Source organism: Pollicipes pollicipes, unplaced genomic scaffold, assembly GCF_011947565.3.
Source record: "Pollicipes pollicipes isolate AB1234 unplaced genomic scaffold, Ppol_2.1 Scaffold_4295;HRSCAF=5057_pilon_pilon_pilon, whole genome shotgun sequence".
Taxonomy (NCBI): domain Eukaryota; kingdom Metazoa; phylum Arthropoda; class Thecostraca; order Pollicipedomorpha; family Pollicipedidae; genus Pollicipes; species Pollicipes pollicipes.
Window position 1 is genome coordinate 16,771,045 of NW_023596461.1, and position 12,814 is coordinate 16,783,858.

At 46.8% G+C, this 12,814-nt stretch overlaps 1 long non-coding RNA gene across 1 annotated transcript; it reads right to left on the bottom strand.

Moving 5' to 3' along the window:
* Window positions 1-895: 895 nt before the first annotated feature.
* Window positions 896-6,705, bottom strand: LOC119097121 (uncharacterized). Its single transcript, XR_005094131.1, has 4 exons — window positions 6,574-6,705; window positions 5,482-5,559; window positions 1,897-2,004; window positions 896-1,335 (listed from the first exon to the last, which is right to left on the bottom strand). It is a non-coding gene; the product is annotated as an uncharacterized LOC119097121 (long non-coding RNA).
* Window positions 6,706-12,814: the final 6,109 nt, after the last annotated feature.

Sequence of the window (12,814 nt, forward strand, 5' to 3'; positions counted from 1 at the left end):
TCTGCTAGCTGAAGACGGGGTTTCACGCGTCCGCCGACACGTTTCAGGGGAGCCCACGACCCACCCACCGTACCCATCCGCTCTGCTAGCTAGAGACGGGTCCCGCGTTCCACCAGCCGGGTCAGGGGAGCCCACGACCCACCCACTCCTACCCATCCGATCTGCTAGCTGCGACGGGTCCACGAGCCGTCCCACCCGCACGGTTCAGGGAGCCCCACGACCCACAACCACCCTACCCCATCCCCGATCTGCTAGCTGCGACGGGTTCCACGCGTCCGCCGCCGGTCAGGGAGCCCCACGACCCACCCCACCGTCCCCATCCGATCTGCTAGCTGAGGCGGGCACGCGTCCGCCGCGGTCAGGGTTTTGCATTTATGAGGTGTCCGGCCCGGCGGCAGGCACTCGACCCTGGTGACGTCACTCGGTCACCCCCTCAGCTCCCCGCGCGGTCGGTTGACGTAATTCAGTCATCGCTTAGCACCCCATGCCATATGGTGACGTCATGAGTCATTCCTGAGCACCCCGAGTCTCTGACTGGAAGTTCTGAAGCAAATAGTTTGGTTTAAAGAAGAAATGCCTGGAAACCGTTCGTTGCTGCTGCTTTGTATAATTTTGTTAACATTTATTTCTTACATATAGATATGTATTGAGCTGCTCATTTTTATACGGATGACCATACATGACCACACAAGAGGGAGTAGGTGTTGTAGGATTTTGAATTTGGAACATGCGAGCGTTGAGGTCTAACATTTTCATTCACAGCCCCGAATTGAAGATGCTTTCAAGCCTAAATCCAAAGCTGTGATGCATTGCAGGTGCAGTCACACCGCAGTGCTCGTGCATTTCCCGTTTGCATGATCGAGAAGACTGGGTGGATACCACCTCAAGCGGGATTCGTTTCATCTTCTCGTGGTTAATTGCATGTAGTAGTTTTGGTATGTTGTTCTTTTGTTCTGTGGCAATGTAAATGTCCTTGCATTGTGCCTTTGCACGATTTATTGAGCTATCTCACCGATAATGTCAAAAACCTTTGTTTAATTCTACGTTGTTAGGAAGGTGTTACTGCCAAGTAGGCGCTGAAGCTAATCAACAGCTAGTGCATCGCACTGCTTAAGGCGATGACGGAGATTACTATTCAATTTTAAGCATTCATTCATTTCATCATTTTCTCCTTGATTTTAATTCTTTTTTATCTCTCTTTTAATTCATTCGCCATTTGAACGAGCATTTCATAATGTAAACGTTCTATGCGACTGCACCACCAGTAACGTACCGAGCTTTGGCTCCGGCACAAATCCTCCGCCAGGCGGCATGGCACGGCTCCGTTGTAAGGGACTGGAAACATGGAAACACTGTGATCTGGGGAACAACTGGGTCCTATTAACACGGGCTTAGACGCTAGCAACATATATCGGTATAAATGAGCCTGAGAATGCGCTGTGGTTGACAAGACGATAACTGGAGGGTTGAATATTCTGGAGCTCAGAAGTTTGTAGAGGAGCATCTCCTTCTACGTCACATTGTAACTGGCCCCATGCCTAGCTTGATCCAGCGTGCTCTTTTCGGGATGCAAAGCTTCTTTTCTCACTCATGTCCTCGCATACGCTTCTTGCTCACACAAATACTGCGCAATTGCATTAAGTAGATATAACTTTATATAAATATATGTGTAGTAATATATATATATATATATATATATATATATATATATATATATATATATATATATATATATGTACGCATATATATACTTATATCTAAATTCCTCACAAAAATGCTGCGTAATTGCGTTAAGATTATAGAATCATATATATATATATATATATATATATATATATATATATATATATATATATATAATAAAAAAAACACACCAGTCGGGCTACCGCTACTCACAGCTCCTGGCGCACGCCTTCCTCGTGCACGCCCAGCCACCATTTAAGCAGACGCAGCTGTTGCACGACGCCACACCGGTCTCATTGCCAGTGCAGTAGGCCGTGATGGCTGAAACAACAGGCATCTTATCACTGGGGTTACCGGGCCATAACACGCTCCCGCCATGGGGTCACCGAGCCATGTCACGCCCCGCCATGGGGTTACCGAGCCATGTCACGCTCCCGCCATGGAGTGCATGCAAGCATTCCGTTTGCCGTGTTGTCAAGGTAGCATACTCAGCACTAATCGTGGCTCCTATGTCAGGGGCTGGTGGATTAGTTTCCACATTGCGTTTAAGTGAGTTTCGTTTCATCTCCTGGTGTATGCTAAGAAGGTGCACGCGGCCAGTTTTGCCTTTCTTATGAGTAAGTTTGACCGCTCCCCAAGCGTATATCGGGCGTGTCAGTTTATCAGTTTGGTGCGAACGGGATATGAAATTTTTAGATCCTCGGATTCCCTTCCTGTCATTACTCGGAATTGTGGATTCATTGAAGGCAGTGGTACCATGGAATTTGGAGAATGTATTGAATGGTTATGTGTGTTGCACCACAGTTATCTCATGGTGGTGTATTCAACACCTTTCATGCCAGAAACTTGTATCCTGAGGGTAAACCAAAACATTTCATTTTTTACTCGAACATATGCATGCTTTTTTAAACTAACACCATTTGTTCGTATTACAGGAGAATCTGAAATGCGTAACGTATGTAAACTACGAAATTTAGACGGAACTCGTATGTGAACTTTATAATAACCACACGTTTGGTGGTGGGCATGCCTCTAGCACCATTCCAGTTCAGTGGATCAGATCAGTTTTTCTCCCATGGTAATCCGATGCCTGCTGCATGGTAGATTCGAGTGACGTCGCGAGGCGCCACCGGCATGATGTCATCGACGCCTTAGAGAAAACCAGAGTGACGTCATACTCCCCGTTCCTAGCGAACAGCAAAATAATACTCACAGACTGCATGTGGATGCGATTACTAGCAGACCCTAACCAAAATACCAGCGTGCTGCTCCTAGAGGCGAAGCGAGACGGGATGAAAAGGCTGAAGATCTAACTGTTCTGGCTTGGCTCACCTCTGGTTGGGAAGGGTAGGTTGGTGAAGGGGGGTGCTAGAAGGCCGTGGGCGGGTTAGACGGTACAAATGTCCCTCTCAGTTGGCTTCCCCTGGCTTGACTCGTAGTTATTGCATGTGGTCACCGCTTCCCGCCCCGCCATCACACGGCGTTCTGCACCTTCAGTCGTTTGCATAGGGGTTTCAAATGAAAGAGCAGTGTAACCTAAATGCTACATAGCAACAAGATCAGGATAAGGACAATAAAGCAGCCTTCAGTGCCACAGAAGACCACCTTGTATTTACGTTTGCCACGCAAAGGTAAGTACAAAATATAAAAACCAATGCATCAAACAGTTCGCACGTCGTGTAAGCGTTTCAGCCCGCGTGATGTAATTTCGGACTACAGCTACATCGGTAGCCAGACAACATCAGTAGCCACCTTGACAGTGTTGTAAGTACTGCCTGTTAACAAAACTTCTCTCGAAATGCCCCGCTTAAAAAATTGTGTTACCATGATAAAAAGCCTATAGATTGGCTACATAGTATCCAAATAATATTTCTTGGCTGATAATTCCTACGTTATGAGGTGTAAGAAATCATGCAGCCAAGAAATTTAAAAAATGATATTGATCATTGCTGGGGTGTTATGGTGTTATAGCAAACAGCCTGAGCACTCGCATATCACAACTTTTCTACTTTCGACGGATTTAACGAGAGCATTTGCCTTGCGTGGATTCCCGCAATCAGCGCTAAGCAGCGCCTGCTAGATAAGCCTGACCCCTCACTCCGATCGGTGATTTGAGGCCAAGGGCAGAATTTTGCGGCAACAGCTAACGTACCGCAACGATCCACAGAGTTCGTCCTGCTCTCGACGTCGCCTGACCTTTAGCGCGGCCGCTGCAAAGAGCTGCAGGCCAACCAGTCGAGGACAAATGGCAAGCGCCTTATAACGCCATCTCGCCGCAGATGGGTGAACTTGAGGGCAGGCGCCCCGGCCACGCACGTGCCAGGGTGGGTTGGGCAAGGGTCCGTACTTCCAAGCGCATAGTGAACTCAGAACTGTGCGGTAAGTGAGGGAATAGTTTGAGAAAACACCCTTTAATCATAGCAAGAATGAAATGGATATTTTGATGTCGCAATCTTGCCCTTTTCAGTTCACAATAAGGAATGTCCAATTCATAGCCAAATGATGACCAGTTGATATTGAAATTACTTCAAAAGAAATTTCCCTGCAAATGTTTAAGCACAATTAATTCGTGTGGTACATGTAAGCACATCAGGGTACATGTACATGTAGTACATGTGGCTTACATGTAGTTAACACGCATGTGTAGTACATGTAAGCACATTTACACTTCAACGGCGGTGTCGCCTGACGCTATTTCTGTGTTTGGGAAAGCAGCTAGCTGTCGAGGTCCCAGCATCATAGAGGAAGGTAAAATGCTTGCCCTGCATTTAATATCCTTCCATGTGCTGAAAGGCTTAAACAGCTTAGATTTCTAGCGTTGCTAACTGACAAGATAAACTAACTTCGTAGTTCTCACTTGAATATCTCTGCATTATGAATGCCAACCAACAACTACCAAATTGAGTGTGTTTTCCTCTTCAGCTTGATTCAAAAGACTTGGGCCCCAATAACAGCATATTTCTAGAACACGCGTCTAGCACACCTGTCGCCTTTACTGTTGCTGCCAGTTCAATAACCTTTTGCACTGCTGATCTGAAGGGTCCATGCACATTCTGATCGCCTGGATTTTGCCAATGACGAGCTAAATCCATCTCAATTTCTAAAAACACCGATTTTTCGGTTCCTGCGTTCAGAACATTTGTAGACTAGCATAACTATCATAAAGTGAAGCTTTCACCGATTTGCTGATGACCAGCCTGTTTTAAATCTAGGTAAATCCTTTGAGGACAGCATGGCGAATTTTGGCGTTTGCAAAGCACTTTATCATTCAACGGCTTATGACAATTGTCCATCGTGGGGCTGTGCAGCTGTTTGCCGAGTCGCTAATTTCAACTGTTTTATACATTTCCTTGACATCATACGACGCATTGGTATAAGGCCAGGGACGGGAAATAGTTTTGTCCAGCCTTGGCGCGCTGGATAACACCGCCGAGCTGTGGGATTTGTGTGTGCTTCACATCGCGCCCGGTGGGGTCAAGTCGCGCTAAAACGGCGCATTCAAACTCCACACAATCTCACGGTGAAATATAAGAGCTACTTGCCATCAGTTTTAGATTTGCATGTTTTGCAGTCAGTCGTAAAAAACGCATTTAAATTGATGCATATTTATCGCATTCCAGGCGGCACATGCAAACAAGTCGCAGGTGTCTAGGTAAATCGCAAATTTTGAACTAAATTCAACACGCCATAGATGTTCGTCTTATATGTGCTCTATTCCGACATTAGCATGTTTGTTTCATTCTGAACTGAATGACAAGACCTCGCGAAAATAGCTTGGCATTATCACTGATTACTTACGTCGGCATTTCTTCGCCACGCAGTACGGTCCGGCCCTCGGGCAGTCTTTATCACTGTAGCATACTATTAATTTCCAGCCTGTGAACAGATCGGAGGCAGGACGGTTATCTCGATTCGTTGGTAAAAGGCTACAATGTATTCCCGAAGCTTGGATATCACCGGTCTTGAACTATGCTGGGAGAACAACACATCAAAGCAAGAGAACGAACAAAACCATTGGTCGGACGCACCTGATGCTGAAAGCGTTATTGTACTGTTAGACACCGTTATACTGCACTGTTACAATGTTATAACATTCTCATCGTGCACTGTTTTGCTGTTATGACGCTGTAATACTGTCCTGTTATGTTGTTATGACACTGTTGTACTGTACTGTTAAACGGTTATAGCATTATTATGTTCCACTGTTATGCTGTTAGAACACTGTTGCACCGTATACCACACTATTGTACTGTTAAGCTAATCTCTGTTCAGTCAGCCGGCAAAAAATCCGAAACGGAAAGACGGTACATCGAAACTGCCGATTTCTGACACATAGAACATGGCCGTTCGTACTGGTGTTGGCAACCAACATCCATCCATAGAGGTGTCCAGTACATCACACATGCAGGTGTGCCATCTAGTTACGAAGTTAGAGCACAACAGCGATAGGTTGCAATGACAGTGATCCTGAACGCTGCAACAAGTAGCAACAGCAACGAGCCCGCCTATATAAAATGTATCACAAAATTAATCTACTTCATCTGTTATGTATTCGCACATACTTATTTTGATTTCCTACAGATGTGGGAGGTTCCCGCCGGCGCATGTAGTTACATTGGTTATAATTAACATACATCAGGAATTGTCAAAAATAGATACAACAGCATGAACGATTTTACGATAGGGAACCATACAGATCAAGAAAGAATCGCAACTGATTTCAGAGCGAAACCACTGCAAGTCAGGTGTAGCCTGCTGCAGCATTCCAATAACAACGACCACCGTAACCAACCGCTGATGCGTGCTGGCTTCATGACCACAGGACAACGCTAACTGGAGGCGCGTGCGAAACCCTCCCGCACAGCAACACAGCGCCGTCCAAAGCGTTACCTCCTGCGGTGGTTAAGTCGCACAGAGCGCTGAGGATCACGGAAATGATGACGAGCCTGGACAAAACGCCGGCAGACCGAGTGATGCTGATTTTGGAGAGCATGGCTGCGGTGTGCCCTTGCCCGACGCTGCGGCGTTTGTGGCTGGTACGTCTGCACGACGGCTCCACCGTCACATTTTGTGGTGACGGGGCGCCAGCCTCTAAAAGTCACGGCGCCTGATGGACACGGTGGAGGACACACGACCCCGGACCCGCCCACTCTCTGACGCGGCCGTGGCGTGGCAGGTCCGCCGTCGGCTCCCAGACACGGCTCGGGCTGTGTGCTCTGGGCCTTGCTACACGTGGCGCAGTACGTCCGCCGTCGGCTCCCAGACAAGGCTCGGGCTGTGTACTCTGGGCCTTGCTACACGTGGCGCAGTACGTCCGCCGTCGGCTCCCAGACACGGCTCGGGCTGTGTGCTCTGGGCCTCGCCACACGTGGCGCAGCACGTCCGCCGTCGGCTCCCAGACACGGCTCGGACTGTGCGCTCTGGGCCTCGCCACACGTGGCGCAGTACGTCCGCCTTCGGCTCCCAGACACGGCTCGGACTGTGCGATCTGGGCCTCGCCACACGTGGCGCAGCACGTCCGCCGCCGGCTCCCAGACACGGCTCGGGCTGTGTGCTCTGGGCCTCGTCACACGTGGCGCAGCACGTCCGCCGTCGGCTCCCAGAAACGGCTCGGGCTGTGTGCTCTGGGCCTCGGCATATGAAAAAGCAACGTGCAGTTGGCGTTTTAGTTGAATGGGTCCACCTGCACAATTATCGCCTAATGGGACAGGAAAGCTGACATTGACGGTGGATTTTCGGAGGAGGCTTTGACATTTTCTGGCATTGTTTGACGTACGACAGAGTGGAATCGATATAATGACAAAGACCAGACGTGGATATTTTAGTGGATGCTAGTAAATAATACGAAGCACTGTATAAAAAATTATGCAATGCATACCAGACAACACTCAGCTCTCCGGAAGCCTAGGCTTATGCGCTGTGGGGAATATCTTGTTTTTCAGTTTGACGACTATTTTTCCAGTTTGGCGACCAAGGCGGCAAATGAAATGGCTGTTTTAACGTGACAATAACAGATGAAACATTTAAAACCATTTTAACAATTTGCTCTGAACGTGCCCAGGAATTCCAATCTATGTTTCACGTCAGATTTCGAGGCATGGTGAAACGCATCAACTAATAATGACTTAATAAATCGTAAAACTTAAGAGTATATAAAAAAGACGGCACCAATGGCCTTATTCTTTGTAAGACAATAGATAGACAGATGCATTGATATTTCTGGCACAAGCCTTTTTTGAAACGCATATCAGTGGTGAATTCCAAATTACTGCCCATCCTACTAAATTTTTCAGTTTCGTTTAAACAGAGAACCACAGCTTTTACAGGTCACCAAAATTCACGGCATTAAACGAGGGGCAATTGCCAGCCATTACTATGACACGGTGCATATGTAACCAAGAATTAAAATACACGAAATATATTTGTACATGCAAATGAACTTAAGTAAACAGGCATCACGCATAGCACATCATTCATGCATGCAAGCGATTTCAAGTAAAAGATATTAAGTAACCGGGCATCGCACATCACACATCACTTAAACGCACAGACGATTTCAATTAAAAAGACATCCAAGCGTTAAAAGCTGCCAATCTGCAGGATGTGATCGGTGACAACAATGAAAGTTTTTGAAAACTATTTGATGACAAAGGTGCAGAAATGGCAACAAAATACAACAAATTGAGTTTTCAACAACAAATTGAGATTTTAATTAAAAGACATCCCAGTGTTAAAAGCTGCCAATCTGCAGGATGTGATCGGTGACAACAACGAAAGTTTTTGAAAACTATTTGGTGACAAAGGTGCAGAAATGGTGACAAATTACATATATTACATAGTCATATTACAACAGACCATCCCAGTAAGACGACACTCAAAGCATAGCTTTGGTCTGTACTGGTCAACGCTTGCAGCGTAAGCTTGTGTAGAGCACAAGTCAAAGCATTTAGGTTTCGCTGCATGAGAAAGTTGAGCCAGAACATGTTGCCATGCTGCCACGTTGCCATAAAAGCTTAATTAAGATCGTTTTTGGCAGGTGACACAAATATGCTACAAACTGTATGGCATCGGCGCTAACGTCACAGATCACTGGTGACGCAATGCTTTTCCAATGACCCTCAGATCGATGCTTTTCACTGATCTTTCAGCCAAGATTCACTTCTTGTACTAAACGACTTAAAATACCAAATAACTAACGTTATTACTAGTCGTAAGGATCGTGGCTGGCCTCAGCACCTTGCGACGAACGTGACCTGCCTGCTGCGCAGCGTTCTACATCATCTTGTCATTTGAGACCGAGGACTTCCGGGACGCTCGTAACTCGGCTGTGAATCGAGTTCTTTGCAAGGCTGTAAGCCACCGTTGGCTGTGTTTGCGTCTTGACAAACTCACTGCCTTGAGCTACACGACTAATGGCCAGTTTTTAAGGCAAAGTGGAGGAGCGTGTTGTTATGGATGGATTGAACCCTGAGAGCGCTATTTCTCCAGCACTGGTATTGCATCAGTATGTTGCGAGATAGTGCATGGGGTTTTTCACGCGCCATTTATGGTTGTGATATGGCCGCTGATCAAATATATTTTCGCCTTTCTTTCGTACATGCGACGCCTTAGGTTTAAAGCGATCCGACGCGTTCATTGGTCTTAAGCCTACCACGCCGGCCACTTACGCCCTGTGCCCTAACCACCGGGACTTTTGGCATGGTTAGCGAATGATATTTTAGTGGAATTGGCCTTTCCGAAACCAACATATTCATGGTCTTTATGGCTCACTTCACTCTATTTATCTTTGTTTTGTGTGGTTTAAGGCATTTATAGCTATACTGTGACGTTTTCTAATAGATCCGGCTTCGGGTGACAGTTAAAGTCGTTCCAAAGTTCAACGGTGACAGAACAGACGCTTTCTCACACCCGCAGGCATCGCGCATGACGTGGCAGGCATCACTCATGCATGAAAACGATTTTAGGCTAGCACGTATTAACCATCAAGACACTTATCAAATTCGCATAATCGGCCATGATGAGCTCTGTACATGGAAGTCTGGTCGCCGACTACTTAAAACGATAGCCATTTTTTTCTGTCTGCATGGTCCTGTGCCTTGTAAATGACTTTGAAGATCATATAGATATAGATTATAGGGAACCTATTCTTATAAAAAGTCGGCGACTAGATCTTAACGGACAAGGCCCACCATAGCTGAAAATGCGAGTGTGATTATTGCCTTGATGGGTAATGCGTGCCGGCATAAAATCGCTTTCATGTATCAGTGATGCCTGACACGTGATGAGCGATGTCGGTTTAATTGAAATAGTTTACATGCATGAGTTACTCGTGATGCGTAATGCCTGGTTACTTGGAATCGTTTACCTCAAATCGCCTGCACCCGTTAATGCAAATAAAATCGTTGCACGTGAATAATGCGTTACGCTTGACGCCTATTTATTTGAATTCATTTGAATCTACACGTATATGTCGTATATTTTAGTCCTTAGTTAGATATGCTCTATGTCATAGCAATGGATTGAAACTGCTTCTTGTTAAATCTCCTAAATGTTGGTGATCTGTAAAAACTGTGGCTGATCGTCGAAAGCCTGAAAAATTCAGTAGGATCGGCAGGCAACTTTGAACTTATCGTTGATTTTCGTTCCGACAAACGCATGTGGCCGTAATATCAACAGATCTACCTCTCCATTCTCCTGGCTATCCTACGAGGAATAAGGCTATTACTACTGATTTTTTCAGATACATCATGTTCCTCGCAAACGCACTCGACAACTCGCGTGATTTTAAAACATCATGTAACGCGGACCACGGATTCGCTACACCAGTTGCCAACTAATTACCCAAGCCTGATGGCGCGGTGCTCCCGGGCCGTGGATTCACATATTGCCACTACCATGTTAACACACCCGGCTCTCTACCATATGAGCTGCGGAAACTGGTTGTGATGATGGAGGACCCCCCAGCTCCGCTCAGTCCGATCATTTAGGTGTTCTGTTCTCACCTATCAAGATCGCCCGGAGTTATGCTTGGATGAAAGGGTCGTGATGCATGACAGTCACGTCACGCATTTTATTTCGGGACAGTGATGCCATGAAATAACGTAAGCTATGTTCGAAGCACATGACATTGGTATTTCCTTCTCGTGCGATGAAAAATCCCCATAACATCACTTTTGAGAATAGCTTTGGGAGCCATTGTATGGGAATGTTCAGAAACATAACAGTACAAACGAAAACGGATTTCACGCCTTGTCCATAACGCACTGGAATGCAAGTCAGACGAGCATACGCGTCTTGAATCGCAAATACATGTAATGAACAGTATGAATTATATGGCTTGCTATCTAAAGGATCTCATAGGAAATGTATGTCAGGTTGCCACAATTGGAATCTGAAAGCCCTTTTTCTAAACACTGGTTTCATTTTCAAGGGCGGATGTGCGTGCTACACGAGATACACGCAATGCTGCACGAGATGTGCGTTTGCTGATAAAACTTTTTCGTAAGAACACACTTGGTCACTATGTCCTTGCCTGTGTATATTAGAATGCATACACCGGTCGATGACATCAAAAGCATTATGTGGGACGTTCGTTGAATTAAGCCCGCGTTGCAAATGTCATTTGGTGACAGACAGTGACCTTTCAGCTTGATATTGCGCAAGCCGCAGAATGACAGATTCTCCACCGTAGTCTACGCGGATCTACGTTTGAGGACACCCTGCAGCATGCGCGCCATCTACAGGCATCCTCGAGTGGACCTGCGAGGGCTTCCAACATCCGGTCGGTCCAGTGGGTCTGTGAGCGCCCCTACCATCCGGTCGATCAAGTAAGCCTGTGAGGGTCCCCACCACCCGGTCGGTCCAGTGAGCCTGTGAGGGCCTCCATCATCCGGTCGGTCGTGTGAGCCTACAAGGGCTCTCACCATCCGGTAGTTTAAAAAGGCCTGCGACAGCCCCAACATCCGGTCGGTTTAGTGGGTCTGTGAGGGCCTCCACCATTCGGTCGGCCAAGTAAGCCTGTGAGGGTCACCACCACCCCGTTGGTCCTCGTTTTGCCAGCTGAAACGGCCACTGGAGATTCATTCGCTGGAAATTTATGACTAACATTCAAGAATGTCGTTGAATTCCATATAGATAATATAGTGATTGGGTCTGGAGACAGCAGCCGGCGTTTCAGCTCGCTGATGTAATCTTCATTCCACGGACGAGTTTAAACTAGGGGACTTGACAAGTTTGTTAAACACATGGGTAGCCGTATGAAATGGGTTATAGGTCGGGTTAAGCACATATTTTGAAGAATTTTGGGTGTGGGTACGGGTGTAGATGAACTGTTGATATGAGCTTTTAAGCGTTTGGGTAGGCGCTTTAAGAGATACTATTTACTTTTACTGCTTGCGCTATTTGTACTCACCTTAAGCACCATGGACGCATGAGGATGGGGGTAAGTGGGGGTGCATCCCCCTGGGATAGCGGATGGAGTTGGCGAAGAAAATTGTACCCCGAAGTCCCCTAGTTCCAAACATTTACACTGCGTACAGCTGAACCTATTTTGTGATTTATAGACAGATTCAGATGATACGAGCTTCGAAGATGGCATGTGCCTGGACATGGCGGGAAGAGCAATCCACGAAGGAGGCTGGCAGCATCGTTGTCTGCGTTTCATAGCCGTCCGAAATTCCCACCACTTTCGTGGAATTTAGGCTATTAATCATGTCATCTCGTCATTGTTGAACCGAAAAAGAGCTGTATTCAGGAACAGAGCACAGCAATTGTGTCATGTGACTAAATTGGCCGGCATAATGCTTGCCAGGACGTCCAACATATTCGTAATAATCAAACTACTCCAGACATTGAGGGAACCAAAAATTGTTGCTAGATGCCGTAGAATGTGGAACGTTGTGGCATGTGTCAACATGGTTGACAGTGTATCGACGACATCGAGCCACCGCCGGTAAAACCTGACGCCTGTGACGCCCACGGTCGGCCGGTCACGACCGCAGCCACCGCAGCTGCGCCTGCGCCCTCTTCTGCGGCTGCCCATCCAGCCTGTCTGGCGGATGGAGTTGGTTGAGATCCGTGCAGTGGCTGCCTCATCCTGCGTCCTAAAGACCGCCTCACACTGCCTCTTTTC